The sequence below is a fragment of the Nomascus leucogenys genome, chromosome X (assembly GCF_006542625.1).
Source record: "Nomascus leucogenys isolate Asia chromosome X, Asia_NLE_v1, whole genome shotgun sequence".
NCBI lineage: Eukaryota > Metazoa > Chordata > Mammalia > Primates > Hylobatidae > Nomascus > Nomascus leucogenys.
The window spans coordinates 72,355,145-72,372,932 of record NC_044406.1 but is presented as its reverse complement, the minus strand read 5'-3'; the positions used below and the strand labels follow the sequence as shown (position 1 = coordinate 72,372,932).

Below are 17,788 nucleotides of genomic sequence, written 5' to 3'. Positions count from 1 at the left end.
ACATCTGACAAAAGTATCAGTAAGAATGGGGGCACTGACCCATCAAATAGTAAGATTCCTCCAAATAGGAAGGACATCAAGAGTGAATATTTGACATCAATTCTTTGACAAATATTTTAATATAAATTATAATTACTTAAACTACACATTCAAATAATTTAACAAAAACCTTTTCTTCCCTAATTTGGTCACTTTATTGTTTGAGCAAGAGAACAGGTTGCTAATATTTAGTCGGAAAGAGGTCACACCTGAAAGGGTGAAAAAGAACAGCTTAACCGTCTCTCGTCTGCTTGTTCTTAAAGCAAGCTGAGAGTTGTTGCCTGTTTTCCAGATGTCCATCTGCTCATTACAGAAGCTGAAGACTTGCTGTAGCCATGTAAGACAAGCTGGGAAGCAATCAGCTCCTCATCTCTCTGCTCCTATGCTCCACGATTGTTCTATTTCTTTCTGGGAAAGGGTTATTGTCGTTTGTTTTGTTTTTTTTCTGACAAACAGTGATTGGCTCAGTCATGAATACTATCGAATTTGTGTGCTATTGGTATATCAGGAACTTGCTGACTAGAAAAGTTTTATGTAAGAAGTTCATATTTTTATGGCTCCAGATGGAAGACTGGCCTCCAAGTTGAGATCCCGGGATTCTACACATTCAGAATCTCAAAATCTTCCTCCAGATCAAACTCATCCAGTTGTTCAGTAGAGTCAATGAATTATGCCCCAGTGGTTGTCACTTCTGGCTTGGCTGGAGGTACAAGGCGAGGCCAGTGCAATGGATGTTTCTGAATCAATTCAAACATGTTCAAATGCTCCTTTAGAATTTCCTTCTGAACAAGGCTATGCCAGTTATTAAAGTCTTTTTCTTATTTTCAGAAAAATCCCAGTGCAACTGAAGGATCCAGGTTGAGCATGTTCATTTGCTGTGGGGACTGCAGGTAATGGAAAGTCTGATCATCAACCGTTTCATTCTCTTCAGTGTTGACAAAGGTCTGGGTTGTGTGAGGGTCCAGGAAGATGAGCTTATCACCTAAGAATTCTTTGAAACAATAGGCGTTATTTGGTTTTCTCCTAATGCCCCTAAAGACTGTGGCATCTTAAAACACTCTTTGAATGCATCAACATAGACAGGGTTGATTTGGTTTATGCCCAGGCAAAGGGGCACAATAAGCAGCAGGGGTTTCCAGGCTAGGCAGTAGGCGGAGTTGCCCTTACTCTAGTTTAAAGCAGTCAGAGAATCCGGAGGCCTGTCACGGTCTGTGTAAGCACTCAAGGGAAGGACATAACACATTTTTTGATATCTTCAATGACCACTGTGTTATCCATTGAAACATAAAGAGCCAAGGAATTCCATTCATCAAATAAAGCGAGTTTTTTGTTAACATCTGTGCAACTGTATTTGGTCCAAACCATTCTCCAATTGATCTGCCTTCTCCTACACCCATTTGTGCCATTTGATGGATAGTGTAGCAACAATTTTTTCTCTCTAAGAAGCACTGTAGGATCCGTTGGTATTTTATTGTTGTTGTTGTTCTTTTTGTTTCTCCCAGTTCCAGTCCTTTCCCAAGTGTCTACATATAAGGGCTTGAGCCAGCATCATCTGTCCACAGCATAGCATACATCCCCAACCAGCATCTGATGAAAGGCCTGTTCCCCAAATTGGTGAAAATTCCCTTCTGTATGTAAACTGTAGACAAATACTTATATCAGACAACAGCTTAGATGTTTCTGTTTTAATAAGATGCTGCTTTTCTAAGATCCATACCAGCTCATCTGTATCTAAATATTCTTCGAGGTATTCAGTGAAAGTAGTAATCTGGTTTTCATACTTCGATAAAACTGACTCCATTCTCCAGCTGTCATCCTGGGCCAGTTCCACCAGCAACCTGGTGGAATAGCTTCTGCACAACAAAATAAACTATCAACAGAGTAAACAGGCAACCTAAGAGTGAGAGAAAATATTTGAAAACCATGCATCTGACAAATATCTAATATCAAGAATCTATAGGGAACTTAAACAAATTTACATGCAAAAAACAAACAACCACATTACAATAATGGGAACCGACACTTTTCAAAAGAAGACATACATGTGGTCAACAAGCTTATAAAAAATGCTTAACATTACAAATAATTAGAGATATGCAAATAAAAACATGGTGAAATATCATCTCACACCAGTCAGAATGGTTATTGTTAAAAAGTCAAAAATAGCAGATGCTGGCAAGGTTGCGGGGAAAGAGTACTTATAAACTGATGGCACAAAGAAAAATTACTTCAGCCATTGTGGAAAGTAGTGTGGCGATTCCTTAAAGAATTTAAAACAGAACTACAATTCAACCAGCAATTCTGTTGTTGGGTATATACACCAAAAAATGTAAATCATTCTACCATAAAGACATATGCATGTGTATATTCATCACATCATTATTCAAAATAAAAAAGACATGAAATCAACCTAAATGCACATCAATGGTAGACTTGGTAAAGAAAATGTGGTACTTATACACCGTGGAATACTATGCAGCCATAAAAAAGAACCAAATTATGCCCTTTCCAGCAACGTTAATGGAGCTGGAGGCCATTATCCTAAGCAAACTAACAAAGAAACAGAAAACCAAATGCTACATTTTCTCATTTATAAGTGGAAGCCAAACATCAAATACATATGGACACAAAGAAGGAAGCCAGAGTCAGGCCTATCTGAGGGTGGAGGTTGGAAGGAGGGTGAGGGTCAAATAACTATTTATCAGGTACTATATTTACTATCTAGGAAAGAAAATACACATAATTTATTCATATAACAAAGTTGCACATCTTTCCCCTGAAACTTAAATAATAGTTCTAAAAAAAAGTACACATTTTGTTGAGCATTCTATAAAAGTTGTTTTCTAAAAGATAAATAGAGCTGGGCGTGATGGGTCATGCCTGTAATCCTAGCATTTTGGGAGGCTGAGGCAGGTGGATCACCTGAGGTCAGGAGTTCGAGACCAGCCTGGCCAATATGGCGAAACCCCATCTCTACTAAAAACACAAAAATTAGCCAGGCAGGGTGGCACAACCTGTAATCCCAGCTGCTCGGGAGGCTGAAGGAGGAGAATCACTTGAACCCAGGAGGCAGAGGTTGCAGTGAGACGAGATTGCGCCACTGTACCCCAACCTGGGTGACAGAGCGTGATTCTGTCTCAAAAAAAATAAAATAAAATAAAAATAAAGGAAATTAAATAAATTAAAAAATGTAAAAGGTAAATAATCTTGAATCTTGATTTTATTTTGTTCATGTTCATGAATGAACAACACAGTAATTCCGGACCGTTAAACAAAATTGGGAAGAAAATGATTTTAACAGATTGAATGGTAAAGGTAGTAACGAATATGTAACAAAGATGTTAATAAATGAAGAATACACCAAAAACCTAATGCAGATGCGTATTTCATAAATTTGGGAGCAAATAAGACCTGATTAGTCAGTACAAGTGTATAAATAAGAAGAGGCCAATTATACATTTTATTTAGCATATGATTCTCAAGCCTAATACTTGGGGAAAATCTCAAGCTCCAGAATTTGAGTCAAAAATGAGTTACTTAGTCCTGGATATTTTTGGTTGGTAGGCTATTAATAATTGCCTCAATTTCAGAGACTGTTATTGGTCTATTCAGGCATTAAGCTTCTTCCTGGTTTAGTCTTGGGAGAGTGTATGTGTCCAGGAATTTATCCATTTCTTCTAGATTTTCTAGTTTATTTGTATAGAGGTGTTTATAGTATTCTCTGATAGTAGTCTGTATTTCTGTGGGATCGGTGGTAATATCCCCTTTATCATTTTTTATTGCATCTATTTGATTCTTCTTTCTTTTCTTCTTTATTAGTCTTGCTAGCAGTCTATCAATTTTGTTGATCTTTTCAAAAAAACAGCTACTGGATTCATTGATTTTTTGAAGGTTTTTATTATTATTATTATACTTTAAGTTCTAGGGTACATGTGAACAACGTGCAGGTTTGTTACATATGTATACATGTGCCATGTTGGTGTGCTGCACCCATTAATTCATTATTTACATTAGGTATATCGCCTAATGCTATCCTTCCCCCCTCCCTGCACCCCATGACAGGTCCTGGTGTATTATGTTCCTCACCGTGTGTCCAAGTGTTCTCATTGTTCAGTTCCCACCTGTGAGTGAGAACATGTGGTGTTTGTTTTTCTGTCCTTGCGATAGTTTGCTCAGAAAGATGGTTTCCAGCTTCATCCAAGTCCCTACAAAGGACATGAACTCATCATTTTTTATGGCTGCATAGTATTCCATGGTGTATATGTGCCACATTTTCTTAATCCAGTCTATCGTTGTTGGACATTTGGGTTGGTTCCAAGTCTTTGCTATTGTGAATAGTGCCGCAATAAACATATGTGTGAATGTGTCTTTATAGCAGCATGATTTATAGTCCTTTGGGTATATACCCAGTAATGGGATGGCTGGGGCAAATGGTATTTCTAGTTCTAGATCCCTGAGGAATCGCCACACTGACTTCCACAATGGTTGAACTAGTTTACGGTCCCACCAACAGTGTAAAAGTGTTCCTATTTCTCCACATCCTCTCCAGCATCTATTGTTTCCTGACTTTTTAATGATGGACATTCTAACTGGTGTGAGATGGTATCCCATTGTGGTTTTGATTTGCATTTCTCTGATGGCCAGTGATGATGAGTATTTTTTCATGTGTTTTTTGGCTGCGTAAATGTCTTCTTTTGAGAAGTGTCTGTTCATGTCCTTCACCCACTTTTTGATAGGGTTGTTTGTTTTTTTCTTGTAAATTTGTTTGAGTTCTTTGTAGATTCTGGATATTAGCCCTTTGTCAGATGAGTACATTACGAAAATTTTCTCCCATTCTGTAGGTTGCCTGTTCACGCTGATGGTAGTTTCTTTTGCTGTGCAGAAGCTCTTTAGTTTAATTAGATCCCATTTGTCTATTTTGGCTTTTGTTGCCATTGCTTTTGGTGTTTTAGTCATGAAGTCCTTGCCCATGCCTATATCCTGAATGGTATTGCCTAGGTTTTCTTCTAAGGTTTTTATGGTTTTAGGTCTAACATGTAAGTCTTTAATCCATTTTGAATTAATTTTTGTTTAAAGTGTAAGGAAGGAATCCAGTTTCAGCTTTCTACATATGGCTGGCCAGTTTTCCCAGCATCATTTATTGAATAGGGAATCCTTTCCCCATTTCTTGTTTTTGTCAGGTTTGTCAAAGATCAGATAGTTGTATATGTGTGGTATTACTTCTGATGGTTCTATTCTGATCCATTGGTCTATATCTCTGTTTTGGTACCAGTGCCATGCTGTTTTGGTTACTGTAGCTTTGTAGTATACTTTGAAGTCAGGTAGCTTGCTGCCTCCAGCTTTGTTCTTTTGGCTTAGGATTATCTGGCAATGCGGGCTGTTTTTTGGTTCCATACGAACTTTAAAGTAATTTTTTCCAATTCTGTGAAGAAAGTCATTGGAAGCTTGATGGAGATGACACTGAATCTATAAATTATCTTTGGTAGTATGGCCATTTTCACAATATTGATTCTTCCTATCCATGAGCATGGAATGTTCTTCCGCTTGTTTGTGTCCTCTTTTATTTCATTGAGTACTTTGTAGTTCTCCTTGGAGAGGTCCTTCACATCCCTTGTAAGTTGGATTCCTAGGTAGTTTATTCTCTTTGAAGCAATTGTGAATGGGAGCTCACTCATTATTTGGCTTTCTGTTTGTCTGTTATTGGTATATGTGAGTTTTGCACATTGATTTTGTATCCTGAGACTTTGCTGAAGTTGCTTATCAGCTAAAGTAGGTTTTTGGCTGAGACGATGGGATTTTCTAAATATACAATCATGTCATCTGCAAACAGGGACAATTTGATTTCATCTTTTCCTAATTGAATGCCCTTTATTTCTTTCTCTTGCCTGATTGCTGCGGCCAGAACTTCCAATGCTATGGTGAATAGGAGTGGTGGGAGAGGGCATCCCTGCCCCATGAACACTTTTAGAGATTGAGACACAAAAGAATATTTAAAAGATCAACAAATCTAGCAGCTGGTTTTGAAAAAAAAAATAATGAGATAAGTAGATTGCTAGCTAGACTAATAAAGAAGGAAAGACAGAGGATTGAAATAAACACAACTAGAAATGACAAAGGGCAAATTACTACTGAACACACAGAAATGCTAATGACCATCGGCAAATACTATGAACACTTCGGTACACACAAGCTAGAAAATCTAGAAAAAATATGGATAAATTCCTAGACACATACACAGTCCCTACCCTAAACCAGAAAGAAATTGAATCTCTAAACATAACAGAACGAGCCCCAATTGTATCAGTAATAAATAGCTTACCAACCAAAAAAAGCCCAGCATCAGAAAAATTTATAGCCAAATGCTACCAGGTGAACAAAGAAGGGCTGGTTTCATTCCTACTGAAACTATTCCCAAAAATAAGGAGGAGGGTCTCCTCTCCTACTCATCTATGAGGCCAGCGTCATCCTGATACCAAAACTTGGCATACGCACAACAGAAAAAGAAAATTTTGGGCCAATATCCTTGATAAACATCGATGCAAAAAACCTCAACAAAATACCGGCAAACTGTATCCAGCAGCACATAAAAATGCTAATCCATCATGATCAAGTAGGTTTTATGTTTGGGATACAAGGGTGGTTCAACATATACAAATCAATAAACACAAGTCATCACATAAATACAACTAAAGATAAAAACCAAAAAATCATCTCATAGATGCAGAAATAGCTTTTGATAAATTTCAACATGTCTTCATGGTAAACACTCTCAACAAACTAGGTGTTGAAGGAACATACCTCAAAATAATAAGAGCCATCTGTGACAAACCTACAGGTAGCATCATACTGAATGTGCAAAAGCTGGAAGCATTCCCCTTGAAAAGTGGCACAAGAAAAGGATGCCCTCTGTCACCATTCCTACTCAACATAGTATTGAAGTCCTAGCCAGAACAATTAGGCAAAATAAAAAAAAATAAAGGGCAATCAAACAGCAAGAGAGAAAATCTAACTATCCCTGTTTGCAGATGACATGGTTCTATATCTAGAAAACTCCATTGTCTCTGCCCAAACACTGTTTGAACTAATAAGCAACTTCAACAAAGTTTCAGGATACAACATCAACATGCAAAAATTACTAGCAATCCTACATATCAACAACAGCCAAGCTGAGAGCCAAATCAGAAATGCAATCCCATTCACAGTTGACATAAAAATAATAAAATATCTAGTAATACATCTAACCAGGGAGATGAAAGATCTCTACAGTGACAATTATAAAATACTGGTCAAAGGTATCAGAAATGACACAAACAAATGAAAAAACATTTCATGCTCAGCAATTCACATATTCAATTACAATGGTATACTTATCAAACTACCACTGACATCATTCACATAAGTAGAAAAAAATATTTTAAATTCATAGGGAATGAAGGAAGACCCTGGACAACCAAGGCAATTCTAAGTAAAAAGTACAATGCAGAGAGCATAACACTACCCAATTTCAAACAATACAACAGGGCTAGAGTAACCAAAACAGCATGGTACTGTTAGAAAAGCACACAAATATACCATTTGAACAGAATAGAGAGCCCATAAATAAGGCTGCACACCTACAAACATCTTATCTTTGGCAAATCTGACAAAAACAAGCCATGGGGAATGGACTCCCTATTCAATAAACAGTTCTGGGAGAAGTAGCAAGCCATATGCCAAACTTTGAAATTGGATTTCTTCCTTACACCGTATACAAAAATCAACTTAAGATGTATAAGAGACTTAAATATAAAACTCAAAACTATAAAAACCCTGGAAGACAACCTACACAATATCATTCAGGACATAGGTACTGGCAAAAATGTGATGACAAAGACACAAACAAAAATTGCAACAAAAGCAAAAATTGACAAATGGGATCTAATGAAACTAAAGAGCTTCTGCACAGCAAAAGAAACTATCAGCAGAGTAAACAAACAGTTATAGACTAGGATAAAATGTTTACTGATTATGCACCTGACAAAAGTCTAATATCCAGCATCTGTAAAGAAGTTATACAAATTTACATGAAACAAGCGACCCTATTTAAAAGTGTGCAAACAACATGAACAGATATTTTTCAAAAGAAGACATGCATGTGGCCAAGAAGCATGTGAAAGAAAGCTCAATATCACTGAGCATTAAAGATATGCAAATCAAAACCACAATGAGATACCATCTCACACCGTCAGATGGCTATTTTTAAAAAGTAAAAAAATAACAGATGTTGGCAAGGTTGCTGAACAAAGGGAACACTTACATACTGTTGGTGGGAATGAAAACTTCGCAACCATTATGGAAAAGCAGTGTGGCAATTTCTTAAAGAGCTGCATATATCCCCAAAGGAATAGAAATCATTCTGTCATAAAGACACATGCACACGTATGTTCATTGCATCATTATTCACAATAGCAAAGACATGGAATCAACCTAAATGCCCATCAATAGTCTACTTGATAAAAAAAAATGTAGTAGATATACACCATGGGATGCTATGCAGCCATAAAAAAATGATACCATGTCTTTTGCAGGACTTGTGTGGAACTGGAGGCCACTATCCTTTGCAAACTAATGCATAATCAGTAAACCAAATACTGCCTGATATCACTTGTATGTAGGAGATAAATGATGACAGCACATGGACACAAGGAGGGGACAACAGACACTGGGCCCTGCCTGAGGGTGAATGGTAGGAGGAGAGAGAGGAGCAGAAAAATAACTATTGGGTAATAATAGTTATTTTTATATTATAAAAATATTAAATATATTTAAATATAAGTAGGTTTAGTATCTGGGTAATGAAATAATCTGTACAACAAACCCCTATGATTTGAGTTTACCTAGATTACAAATTTGCACATATACCCCTGAACCTAAAATAAAAGTTTAAAAATATGATTAATTTTATTTTAACTATTTTAATTGCTGACTGCCTGATGTGGGTCCTTTAAATAGCCTTGCTGTTGAATTTTGCTCTTAAAGCTAGCTGGTAAGAACATAAATGGAAATATCTGGAGCAAGCAAAATATAAGACCCTTCACTAAGAAATAGAGATCAAGAAAGAAGAGTTTTCCTAACAATTGAAGAAAATGTTTTAGAAAAATACTGTTCCAGAGAGAGAGAAGCTAATGAATAAGGACAGAGAAGAAAGTAGTTCATGATGAAATACAGAGGCAGAGAGTCAGGAAATTGTTATCTTGAAAATAAATAAATGATTAAAAAACAAACTGCAAAGAACAAAACAGAAAAAAAAATAAATAGAAGATTAAAAATGGATGGGTCATTATATAACTTAGTAAGGAACAAATCATTATATTTAAGCACTTGAATGCTGAGAGCTGAGTGTCAGCTACAGAGGGGCAAAATTATAAAGATGTTTAGGCATACAGTACAAGTTTTTCAGATTGTGGGATTTGCCCATTTGAACTCTATTTTTAAATCAAATAAATCTTTTTGACTAAATTTTTAACTTTGTATATTTATAAAAACTTTGCTATCACATAACTGGAAATTCCTAGTTTTCAAGGCTCAAAGAGCTCCTTGTTAAATTTCCTTAGGTAAGTTTATAATTGCCTCATGAACTTAGAGATAATATGCATCTCAGAGAAGAGATTAGTAAAACATACAATGAATGAGATTAGTCATTTGCAGAAGTCATTTACCATACAGGACAGTATATAATCGTGATTATTATGAGATAGTGTGTCTCCTATAATTAAAATGACTAGCATGTTTCATCAGGACTAGAATGTAACTTAAAGCTGTAATTTAATCAATGTTATTGTACTCTAAAAACTAATGTTTTATTATAGATGGTGATACGGCTTGGCTCTGTCCCCAACCAAATCTCATCTTTAATTGTAGCTCCCATAATTCCCACATGTCATGGGAGGTAGGAGGTGGTTGAATCATGGGGGTGGGTTTTTCTCATGATGGTGAATGAGTCTCAGGAGATCTGATGGTTTTATGGAGGGCAGTTTCCCTGCACATGCTCTCTTGACTGCCACAGTGTGAGATGTGTCTTTGCTCCTCCTTTGCCTTCCACAATGATTGTGAGGCTTCCCCAGCCATGTGGAACTGTGAGTCCATTAAACATCTTTTTCTTTATAAATTACTCTGTCTTTGGTGTGTCTTCATTAGCAGCATGAGACGGACTAATACGGACAGGTGTGGTTTACCAAAAGACTACACAGAAGAGGATAAAAGAGTAAGAATTTAGTCTTGTTACTGAGCACAATGCAATTAAGAGAGACACTATGTTTGATGGACACAAATTTTCTAGTCTCCAGACATGTCTTTGTAATTGCAGGTCAAGAATAAATCATCAGTCTCTCTTGTGATACAGATTTCATCACAAGAAAGCTCAAGGCTCACCACATTTGGATTTCTTGTTAATCAGTTCCTAACTACCTAATTTAGCTTGCCAAGTACTTTGATTCCATATACATTTTCTTTGCACCACTAGAATGAGGTACCTTCTGCTGTAAATTTTAAAACTGGCATTCTGGCATATACATCAATCATTCTGAGAATAGTCAACGTGAGCATACTCTTAAAAAACTATTATCTCTTGAAATAGGAACAAAAAATGTGTGTACCTTATATTTGGCACAAGAAGTCAAACAACTATAACAAATAAAATAAAAGGTGCATAACAGCACATATTCAATACAGACTCATTTCTCACTAACTTAACAGTTTATGTTGGGTTTCTTGTTGGCAAGTTATACTCCTCCAGTTGATGACTTATGAACATGGGTTTCTTCTGTCTTGTGGATACACCATCCCATAGAGCCTTATTTTCATCTGCACTTAGTTGAAGAAAGAGTAAATTGTGAAGGAATGCTTGCCACTCATAGGCCTTGGCAGAAAATTGCATAGCTTTTGCTTTTATTCTACTGACTAAAAATCCATTATGTGGCTATATGCAATTGCAAAGGAGGTAGAGATGCTTTGCCTAATTGTGTGCCCGGAAGAACCATAAGTGGTTTTGGTGATGAACTAGAAGTTTATGCCAAATCTTGTAAAGCCGAGGACAAACCTTATATCTTGATGATAACACCAAAGAACTCCAGCCATGATATTAGATGTATATATTTAATCTCAACTGCACTGTAAATAAGGAGTTTCATTACTTAGTGGCAGTAACTTAAGGTAAGATCAAAATGCTAGAAGAATTTTAATTTGACATTGGACATTGCCATAATTTCATTCATTAGTACTGAATGAAACGTAAGTGAAAAAATATAACTGGGCACAGTTAGAGGAGAAACTGTATTTGACTTCAAGTGTTAAGATGGATTCTGGCAATGGGGCTTATAGAAATATAAGAAACAATAAAAATTCTTAGGCTATTTTGGACCAAGTATTCTGCATTGATTCTTAACATTACAGATAACTTAATGATTTTGTCAGTCTTTCTTCTACCATAGGTTTCTAGTCCTTAGAGAAAGAAGAAAAACTGATGAAAGATGGCCATAGATAACTGCCTGAATAGAAACTGTATGTTAGCTATAACCTGAATACTTGTAAACACCAACTTGACATCTTCATCATTCATACTATCAATATCCCATGTTTTACTTGTCTCTTTCGGCTACTCTTTAAGCTTTGTATTATTTTTGGGTGATTCTGATGAGAAAGAAAATTTATTTCTAACATTTGCAAAATCACAAGAGAAGCCTTGCAAAACCACAATAAAAGCTTATTTTACAATTAAGGAGAAAATGAAGTAAAAAATATGGAATTCACGCTCAATTGTATTTTAGTTGTTGGATCGTGTTTCGTATAATGAAAACAAGTATATTATGTAGAATTCACTATAGCATCAAAACAAATGCTTTTCTTAAGTACCGTACTCACTGCTTAAACATCTTCTATCTCCAATGTTGTCAGATATTTAAAATGTTAATTTTGTCTTGTGAATTCCTTGCTATGCATTTTTAAACCTCTAAAAGCAACAGACAATTGTAATAGTGATCTACTGAAACACGTGCTAATCCTTTTAAATGAACAAAGGTAATTCATGAAAATTATAATGCATTAACCTGAGTTTATATGATATTATTGAATGGTGTGTCTGCAGATTGAATTATGATACAACTGTGACAATTTAATGATTTCATGCTCATGATCTCATTTTATGTTTCAGGTCCAGATTTATTTTCTTCTATTACTCAAATTTTGGGAAAATATACATTGATGAAGCCTTTGGAAAAAGAAAAAATCTGCATTAATACTGGTATGGGCCATGGAGAAGATACTATAAACTTCTTGGATTAAATGAATAAAATACAAGATTAGCATGGAAGAGTCAGCAGTATTCAAAATGTCACATATGAATATATTAATAAAAACTTACCAATGTTTCCATGTACCAGATTTGCTTATTTGTGAAAGTATTTACAGAGATCTAATGTTGCCATTGTTCAAAAATGTGTTGGACCTTCCTGTGCTTCAAAAAACACTCTCTGGGAGTTAGCCACATTATTTTAACTATTCTTGGAAGTGACAAATCATAATCTCTTGAGAATGAACTTGATTTTAATTCAAATATTATAAAAACCCAAAGATGACTAGATTTTTAATAACTTGGCTGATATAATTTAGGCTAAAAATATAGTGACATGATTAGCTTATTTGTGTGATTAATATGAGCTTTATTCAACAGATATTTACTGAGTGATATGTATAAAAATTGTGTTTTTGATGCTAAAGGGAATGGTTCTCAACTTTGCAATAAAATTGCTTGGGCAGCTTTAAAAATACTAAGTCCTACTTCCATAAATAATTATTGATTTGTCTGGGTGGGACCCAGGTTTTGATGTAAACATTATAAACCCTTTCCAGGTGATTATAATGTGTAACCATGGTTGTAAATGGCTAAGGTAAAATATTTAGACATAAGACAATTAGCTGGATACAACTGATGACAAATGTCCTTCTGTTTCCCTATGCTATGAGTTTCACCTATAGAGTCACAGTCAACAGAATAAAACAAAAGGTAGAGAGTAAAGTACTATTTGTTGAGTGTTAACTCTATGCCAAGCAGTTTTTTAAAATCTCTATATGTCCTACAGTATTTAATCCTCACAGCAACAGTATAAGATATATAATCATCTCCCTGTTTCATAATGAGAAAAACAAAGTTCAGAGAGGTTATAAAACATTGCATGCCGTCACTCAGATAGTAAATAGCAGAGCCATGATTCAGCTCTAACGCTATCAGGCTTCAAAATTCTTGTTCCCTTTACTCTACAATGTTGCCTCAAATAAGGGTAATAAAGGCCATGCATACATATTAAGTATGTACTTAATGGCACACATATTAAGAACGTATTATGTACATACAGAACTTACTATAAGTTGGATAACCACTTATTATTAGTGCTGTACACACATAATACATAAGTACATACTTAATATGTATGCCTATTATTATATTATTAAGTGCTGTAAAACAGATGTAAACAAAGACTTTATTTCAGAAGAAGGAGAGGTATTTCTAGCTGAGGATAAAAATAAATACTTTATAAGGGAGAATATTTAAGTTGGAGTATTAAGGAGTGACAGAATTTTTATAGGTGGGCATACAGAGACAGGAATTTTAAAATACAGGCAAAGAGATACAGAAATAAAATCATGTAGTATATTTGAGTAATTAAGTGTGGTCTATATTAATGGTACTCAACCATGGCAGTACAACTGTGATGTTTAGAATTGAGTGTTTTGGTTCTATTAGAAATGAAAGCACTCTACAATGCATGTAACAATCTTTCAAAATCAACAATAATAATGTAAATGCCATTGAAATTCCTGTATATGGTATGCTTATGAAAGTTGCAGGAGATAAGGCATGGTAGAGAGTATTAGTGCTTACCAGTACTTTTAGTCCTCCTCTCATTTTGGACACATTGGAAGATTGGATTCCTTTGTGTTCTTTAATTTAGGTGAAGCCAATGAAAATGAAAGAAGGAAAAGGTGTTAACAGTAGGCAGAAGTATTTACAAGCAGGTACACAATTCTACTTCCCTTTTTCTCCATGGAGGTAAATATAGGATTCTATTATTGAGGAGGTGGTGCCACAAAATTAAATCATCCTGTATTACTGAGCTATCACATAGGGGACTGCTGCCTTGAAAAGATTACTAGGACTGTAACAGACTTTGTAATATCTTCCTGTTACTTTAAAATACTGACATTTTAGTGTAGTTTCTTTTATTGTCATAATCTAGCCCATAGAGACTAATATTTAAAGCTGGATATATGAATTAAAAATAGCTTGCAAAGATAGTTCAATATTAGAGAATAAAGTTTAAACATGTCTCTGAAGACCCTTCAAATACCAGATTTCTACCACTGTTCAGAGAATTGATATTATAACAGGATTAAGTGTGTAATCACCCAATTTAACTTCTTTGAAGAATACCATTAATTGAGATATACAGTTTTGGTATGTTTAAAATTACTATCATTCCCTTTTAGTCACAGAGTATGCAAATGATCAGAATACCTTCTAGACATGTCTGATGTCAGCATTAAAAGAAATTCCATAGGTTAAGAAAGGGAAAAACTGTTATTGAAATGTGACAGAATCTTACCAGTAAATACAACTGTCCGACATATAAAGTAGAGAACTATCTTTCATGCATGCTGGAAAGTACTTAACAATAAGAATTTTTTATCATCATTGTCTCCTTTATACAAACAAGCACCTGGATAACTTTCTTTCTTGTCAGATTTCTCATCGCCCCAAAAAGCATAAAGATTCAAATAGTCTGGCATGCTATAGAAATGGGAGACATGCCCAAGAAATGTTAAAATGCTCATCTGCTCATCTCAAGCCTTCTCTGTGCTCTGAACACAGTAATGTGAAAATAAGCTGAAACCATTTAAAGCAACTTGGCAATATTTATTGAGAAAGTATACAATGTTTATATCTCTCAATTGAGTAAATTCACTTTAAGGATTCTAGCTAAAGAAAATAATGCCAAATAACAACAATTTTTAAACACAAAAATATTCTGTATGGCTCTGCTGCCCTGCAACCTTGGGACACTGCTCCCTGCATCCCAGCTGCTTCCACTCCAATCATGACTAAAAAGTCCCTAGATATGTCTCAGGTCACTGCTCCAGAGGATGCCAGCCATAAGCCTTAGCAGCTTTCATGTGATCTTAAGCCTGTGTGTGTACAGAGGACAAGAGTTGAGGCTTGAGAATCTCTGCCTAGATTTCAGAGGATGTATGGAAATGCCTGGATGTCCAGGCAGAAGTCTGCTGCAAGGGCAGAGCCATCATGGAGAACCTCTACTAGGGCAGTGCAGAGGGGAAATGTGGGGTTGCAGCCCTTGCACAGAGTCCTCACTGCGGCACTGCCTAACGGAGCTGTGAGAATAGGGCCACCATTCTCCAGACCCCAGAATAATAGATACACCAACAGCTTGTACTGTGCACCTGGAAAAGCAAAAGGCACTCAATGCCAGCCATTGAGAGCAGGCATGGGAGCTGGGACTTGAAAAGCCACAAGGGGAGAGCTGCCCAAGTCCTTAGGAGCCCACCCCTTGAATCAGTGTGCCCTGGATTTGGGACATGGAGTCAAAGCAAATTCTTTCGGGGTTTCAAGATTTAATGACTGCCCTGTGGGATTTCTGACTTGCATGGGGCCTGTAGCCACTGTGTTTTAGCTGATTTTTCCTTTTTGGAATTGGAGTATTTAGCCAATGCCTGTACTCCCATGGTATTTTGGAAGTCATGAACTTGTTTTTTAATTTACAAGCTTATAGGCACATAAGCCTGTAAATAATAGGCACATATTATTTTATTTGTTATTATTTATTATTATGTTATATATATTATATATATTATATAATATATTATATATATTATATTATATATAATATATTATATATATTATAATATATAATATAATATAATAATAAATAATAATAATATATATAATATAATATATATAATATATACAATTATATTATATAATATATATTATATTAAATTATATATTATATATTATATACTATATAATATATATTATATTATATATAATATATTATATAGTATATAATATATAATATAGATTATATATATTATAATATAATATAGTATATAATATATAATATATAATATATATAATATATATTATATAATATAATGTATATATTATATATATTATATTATATATATTATGTTATATATTATTATTATTTATTATTATTTATGTGCCTAAATAATAGGCACATAATAAGCCTGGAAATTACAGGCTTATTGCCTTGTCTCAGATGAGACTTTGGAGTGGGTACTTTTGGGTTAATGCTGAAATGAGTTAAGACTTTGGAGGACTGTTGAGAAGGGAGACTGTATTTTTCAATGTAAAAAGGGCATGAGATTTGGGAGGGGCCAGTGGCAGAATAATATAGTTTGCATTTATGTCCCCACCAAATCTCATGTCAAATTGTAATCCTCCATGTTGGAGAAAGGGCCTGCTGGGCAGTGATTGAATCATGGAGATGGACTTCCTCCTTGCTGTTCTCTTGATAGTGAGTGAGTTCTCATAAGATCTGGTTGTTTAAAAGTGCATAGCACCTCCCCTTTCTCTCTCTTCCTCCTGCTCTGGCCATGTAAGATATTTTTGCTTCCCTTTCTGCCATGATTGAAAGCTTTCTGTGGCCTCTCCAGCCATGGTTCCTGTACAGCCTGCAGAACCATAAACCAATTAAACCTCTTTTCTTTACAAATTACCCAGTTTCAGGTTTTTCTTTATAGCAGTAGGGAAACAGACTAATACAGCAGTATTTATAGTAGCAAAAAATTATAATCAATTTATCTTTCAAAAATACAAAATTTCTAAATTATAATGCATGTATTTTTAAATTATATAATTAATATAATGTTAATTATTATAATTAATTAAATGGGCATTGTTTATTTTTTGTAAAATGGAAAATATCTAATACAGTATGTACAATATTTTGCCATATATATTTATTTGAATAAAGATAGAATAGAAGCACACCAACATTGTTAAATTGTCACCTCAGGCTGATAGAATTAGGAAGTATATTTTCTATTTTTAGTCCTTTATATAGTTTGCAAAATTTCTGTACAATATATGATCTGTTATAAAATCGGAATATAAATAACATAAATGTGTGCATCAGCTTCAGGCCAATTAAGTCCAACATGACAGAAAGAGACAGAGAAAAGAGTATTCTATGGCACCTCCTATTCCATTTTTAAAATATATGATCCTGCTTTCTTCCAACTATTTGTCTAGCTTTTCATTCATATTTACAATATGTAGACATTGCTTCCCACCCAGGCCATGTGATTTCATGAATAAATTACTCAACAGTAGGAAGGCTAGATCAATTACATCATACATATCAACATTCTGTTTATATACCTAAACTATGAAAGCTTTTTCTCTTTACATGGGCATATATAGACATATATAAGTACAAATGTAAACATACACATATGTATGTGCACATATATATATACACACATACATGCACACATAGACATATATTGCATATGAAGAAGAGAGACAGAGAAAGAAAGACAAATGGGGGAAATATTTTCCCATGGACCTGTGTTGATCTGAAACTAAGTCTAATAGTTTTAGTTAAAAAATAAAAGATATATGAGAAACATAAGGATGATGAATGACACTTTTTTCTCTTTTATAGAGTTAGATATT

At 34.9% G+C, this 17,788-nt stretch overlaps 1 pseudogene; it reads right to left on the bottom strand.

Annotated features, from left to right (window-relative positions):
- Positions 1–638: 638 nt before the first annotated feature.
- On the bottom strand, positions 639–1,886 carry LOC101175802 (annotated as a pseudogene).
- Between the last annotated feature and the right edge of the window lie 15,902 nt (positions 1,887–17,788).